Below are 6,000 nucleotides of genomic sequence, written 5' to 3'. Positions count from 1 at the left end.
CGACGACTTTCCAATGTTTGTAATTTCGATTTAGTAAGAGCGTTTGCGTGACTATGATAATCCTTTCCAAAGATAATCCTCAATGCACGTTTTTGTAATCTTTCTATGCGTTGTTTTTACCTGTTACATGCAGGCCCCGCGGAACGTTTTTCCCAGTAGGGGGAGGGGAGGGGTAAATTATTTACGATCAGGTAGAGCGAAGCAAGTGGAGTGTTAATTGGCGTCCAGCTAGGGTCCAAGGGCGGAGCCCAGTGGCGTATCTAGGGTACTCCGTCAGGGGGGGGGGGGCAGAAGACCGAAACCAAAACAAAAGGCGATGCTAATTTTCACTTCTGGCGAGCGAGCGAGCAAACAAAATATCTTTAAGTAACGTTTGGTATATAAACTGGTATTGTTGCAAGTCGGGGTGGGCACATTCATTTGCTAGTGACGTTAATTTCATTTTTGCAAGTGAGCGTAGCGAGCAAGAAAAAAAAAAATCGCTTCTTTTTTAATAATTGCCACTTAAACTTGGTTCAATTGTCCCATGCCGGGTGCGGGAACAATATTGTGTTTAGGGTGATTTAATACCCATTTTAGCTAGCGAGCGAAAACACTCCTTTCCTTAATGAATTGCTATATCAAATTTGTTTCATTGTTGCAGGTCGGGGGCGGGCACAATTGTGTTTAAGGCAATGTCAATCCCATTTTGGCGGGCAGGCAAAAAAATCCCACATTTCTCTTTTTCACGAGCTAGCGAGCGTAGCGAGCCAGCGAAAAAAATCACTTCTCTTTTAGCGAGAACATGGTACATAAACTTGGTTTCATTGTTCCATGTCAGGGACGTGATTATTAAAAGTGATGTTATTTCTATTTTGGCGAGCGAGCGTAGCGAGCGAGTAAAATTTTTGTAATTATAATTGGTTATAAATTTCAGGTTTTTTGGTTGCAGGTCCAGGCTTACACAATCATGTCTAAGGTGATGTTAATTCCGTTTTGGCGAGCACGAGCACACCAAAACTTCTTTGAATAACGTTTGGTACATAATTATAAACTGGTTGTTGTAGGTTGGGGCGGGCACGTAACCGATGTTAATTCCGTTTTGGCGAGCGAGCGTAGCGAGCAATAAAAAAAAAATCGCTTCTTTTTTTAATAATTGCCAATTAAACTTGGTTCAATTGTCCTCAATGAATTGATACATAAACTTGTTTTTATTGCTGCAGGTCGGGATGAGCGCAATCGCGTTTAACGCGATATCAATTCCTTTTTGGCGAGAGGGCGCAAAAACACTTCCATTTTTAATGATATTCTTGCAGGTCAAGGGTGGGCACAATTGTTTTCAAAGCAATGTCTCATCCATTTATTCGCGAGCGAGCGTAGCGAGCTAAAAAAAATGAATTAGTCTCTTTTAGTAACATTTGGTACATAATTTGGGTGTTATTGTTGCCATGGTTGCAGGTCGGGGCCTGTCGGGGCAGGCACAATTGTATTCTAGGATATGCTAATCCTTTTCTTTTTACAGGGGGATGAGCAAGTGAAAACAATTAATACAAAATAGGCTAGCAAGCAGGGGGCACTCTGCCCCCTGCCCCCTTTAGGTACGCTACTGGCGGAGCCCCATGAAGCTCAGGGGGTTTCATGCATTAACTTAAGGTCAGATAAGCAGTTAGAGGCCTGCCGTAAGGCCCCTAGTGGGGTCCAGGGGGCGGAGCCCCCGGAAGGTCAAGGCTTTAATGCATATTTATTTACAGTCGCTCAAATGAGCATATTTTGGGGGGCTTTGTTCATGCATGCAAATGTCCAGGGGCGTAATGAGCAAAATTGTTTGGGGGGGGGGCATAACAAAAAACAAACAAAAATCCGCATTGGCGTGGGGTGCGAGGGGGCAGAGCCCCTGCGGGGTTAAGGGGCAGAGCCCCATGCACTTCAGGGATTAAGGCATTTCATTACGGTCAGATGAGCAGTCAGGGGCCCAGGGGCGGTGCCCCAGAAGTTCAAGGCTTTGAGGCATATTTATTTACGGTCAGATCACTCAAATGAGCATATTTGATACCTTATCTGTGACACTGGCACTCACAATTTGGAGTGGGGTCCAGGGGGCAGAGCCCCCGGAATCTCAGGGGTTTTAGGCATTTAATTACCTTCAGATGAGCATCCAGGTGCCCGCCAAAAAGCTCCGCTGGGGTCCAGGGGGTGGAGCTCCTGGAAGCCTTGGGGTTTTAGGCATGTAATTACGGTCAGATGAGCATTCAGGGGCCCGCTATAGGGCCTCACTGGTATCGAATTAGAAATAAATCATGTTAAAATGTTATGTGGGCGTCAACTTCTCCCCTCCCACCCCCCCCCCCCCAACCAGTGCAGATATCCGGGGGGGGGGGGTCACTCCCAACATGATTGGCTATCCGGTTCCAGAACAAGCGTCGTCGATGTTTTCCTTAAAAAGGGGCGTTTTTCAAGCACTGATCGCACACAAACCAAAAAGAGGGTACCTTTTCAGGTTCACAGGTTTTGACGTGTGCGATACATTCGCCAATATATAGGGTCATTACAGACATGGTGCGATACGCCATTTATAGGGTCCATTTCAGAGGTTGATGGATACGGGAGGGTAGCACGTGTGTATGATAGTGACACCCCCCCCCCCCCCCCTCCGGCAAATATAAGCGGGTGGTCATATCAACGTAGGCCTATATCTATGATAAGACCTGATATGATGTAAAAATGATATGATATGGTATAATATGATATGATATGATTATGATGTGATAATTATGATATTATATATAATGAAATATATATATATATGAAAAGTACTTTTCAGCATGCAATGATCATTGTTGCTATTTGTTTGTTTGAATTTATTTCCGCATTTTTCACCATAAGGCATAATAACAAGTGAAATACAAACGAGGTATATATTATTGAAAAAGGTAAAATTATAATCATATCATAATATAAACCAATTGAATAATAATATCTTTAAAAAAATCCACATAGTTTAATATCATTTCAAAATTTCAAAAAACAGGAGACCGCCATCTTAAGCTAGAGATTGGACGTGATGTTGTTGTTCTGGGTCACTAATGACCATTATATACCTCACTTAAGTTGGTTACCCCAAAGGTTTACATGTTAAAAAATGGTCTGAGCGATCGAGGATACCGTACGTGTGCGAAGAATTGGTCGGTAATTTCAATACAATTGAATCTCGATCGATCTTACCGACAATTTTATCTTGCATTGTTGACATGAAGACGAAAATAAACTTCCAAAAACAAAAAAAACAACATCTGCCGATAGATCTTGATCTAAGTTCGTGCCAATATGCATTGCAAAAGTAAAAGAAGGGCCCGTTTAATGGAGCAGCGGCGAAGCATCGACCACGCGAAGCCGTTTTCAATTCATTTTAATGTATATATTAAAGAAAACTACTGAGCATGGTGACACAGCGCGCTGGCCGAGCGGTTTGAGGCGCTGATTGTAATAATCTCACATTTGGTACGCAATAGTTCGAATCTCATCTTCGACAAAAGTTTTTTTTTTTTTCTTTTTTTTCGGCATATATAAAAGTATTAATGACTGCTTTAATATTCGAGAAATAGTTGTTTTTATACGCTCTCGGGAAGGTTACATTTGGGCTATTCCCCTCGGCATGCCTCGGGTAATAGCACAATTCTAACCTTCCCTTGAGCGTATAAAAACAACTATTTCTCTCAAAGCAGTCATTAATACTATACTATTTATCATGGGCCTACATTATGGTACGCCGATGCTTTCATCACAGATTATGTTGCAGTATGTTTTGCGTGTATAATCAAACCTTTCTGAGTGGCCATCTCTCTATAAAGACCACCTGTGTATAGTGGCCATGCACTTTTCCCTCCCCTCCCTCGAGAGAGAGAGAAACGTGTGATGTGAAATGTACCTGTTTAGAAAGACCACATGTGTCAGTGCTGGGTGTCAGTGGCTATTTTTTCTGTTTCCCTTCGGTGGCCTTAATAGATGCAGGTTTGACTGTAATTGTTTTTTAAGAGACGTGTATCAATTAAATGTCTGTTCTATAAGTTCACATCTTATTCCATAGCATATGTCATCTTTCTTGACTTGATTTGCATGAAGTCTTTCGTCTGTGTCTGATCGTCAACGAAACGGAGTTAAGTCTTTTGTCAATTCCGTTTGTTGCTACGACAGGCAGCCAGTAAAAACGAATTCGTTTAATCAAATTATGGAAATGTAAGCATCACTTTAAACAAACAGAAATTTGTTACTCCTGGCCCATTTTCCTGATTGAGGTGTCATATGAAAGAGCAGAAAATGAACTTTTTATAAATGTGAATTTTTCTTCGAAATTCAGATACTGCCCGCCAAATGACTTTTTGGTTTCCTTCCTTCAAATTGCTTTTAATCCCTCATGCGTGAAAACGCATCATATAAGTTACATCAAATGAAAGAGGAGGATCTAAGCTTTACAAATATGTGTCATTCATTAATTATAATTGTGATTAAGTTATGATAAAATATTGATAATTTTCGGTTTCGTGTTTTCTGGGTCGCACTGTATAGTGATGCGATGCGATGCGAAATGAAATGATGTAATATAATATGATATAGTCTGGCAAGTAAACTTTCATTACTGAATTCCTTTTGTATTTGTGTCATTTGTATTCATATAGTCCTCTTACCTGTTGCAACAAATTACGTTTTAGCCTTGTAGACATAGGCGGATATCCCTGGGAATAGGGGGATATATCCCCACCCCCAAAAAAAAATTGAATAAGGGGGATCATCCCCCAAGTGGTATGCATATGTTTATGGTAAAATGCTTACTGTAAAGGCTTTCATTTAAATTTTACCAAAAAGTGTTAAAAGTCTAAGAGCCTAAAAGTTTAAAATCCCCCCCCCAAAAAAAACAAAAAAAATTAGCTTCAGAGGAGCGGGCGCACATCCCTCCCCAGACGCTCATTGACGCTAACGCGCGTGTGTGCGTGTGTGTGTGTGCGTGTGTGTGTTTTCTACATTCTATAGCTTTGTATTTTCATCACTTGTATATACAGTTACGTTACATTCTATTGTTTCACCTTATTGTATTATAGGGCCCCGCTCACAAGCTAAGCTTCTGAAGGGGTCCTACAGCCATTCATTTTATGATGTGATCAAGTTAATAAATGATGATTAATGTACTATTACCAGTCTCTTTCTTAGGTAAAAGATCATATCATATTTTGTGTGGTTTTGAATAAATTGAACTTGAACTTACCTGATCGTAAATACTTTAGCCCTCCCCCCCCCCCCCAACACTTTTTAAAACGTTTCGTGGGGCCTGTTTTGTATGTTTGTATGCAGTTATTTCGATGATAGCCTACGATCTACAACAGAAAGAGGTCATGGAAATTACGTAATCAAAAGTGAATTCCATGACATGCATGGCACCTAAGTGAAAGTATTCTTTTCAAAAGGGGGAATTATAAAGCACCGCTATCACATTAGCAGCGATTATTCTCAAATGCAAAAAGCACCATCTCCAAAATCTGTTGGAAATTGAGGTCATTTAAACTCGTACCATGTGTTAATTACAAATTGGTCTATATTCCGGACTGGGTAGAAAACACAAGTGATGTGATGTTTGGGTGATTATAGAAGGGTGAATCTGTGTTTTTCTCATGGCAAATCAATACAACATTCCAATTCAACAGATTGTACACATTGACGAAATAGGGGAAATACATGTAAGTCTATTATGCGGTCTGATTGTTTGACGATTTTAGTGATTTCAAAAAAGAAATATTTATCACACTTTGCTCACTTTCTTCTTCTTCTTCTTCTTCTTCTTCTTCTTCTTCTTCTTCTTCTAACTGTCTCCTCTGACCAGGCACGTAGCCAGAGTTTTATGTTTGGATGGGGGGGGGGGGGCACATACATGTAATCGATCGAGGTCTAAAAAAGGGGTCTAAACAAGTTCAACCGTTCTTTTTTTTTTGGGGGGGGGGGGGCACGTTGCCCCCCCCCCCCCCCCCGTGGCTA

Source organism: Strongylocentrotus purpuratus, unplaced genomic scaffold (genome assembly GCF_000002235.5).
Source record: "Strongylocentrotus purpuratus isolate Spur 01 unplaced genomic scaffold, Spur_5.0 spur5_scaffold_12, whole genome shotgun sequence".
Lineage (NCBI taxonomy): Eukaryota > Metazoa > Echinodermata > Echinoidea > Camarodonta > Strongylocentrotidae > Strongylocentrotus > Strongylocentrotus purpuratus.
The sequence above is the reverse complement of the archived record's forward strand: the minus strand, read 5'-3'. Positions refer to the sequence as shown.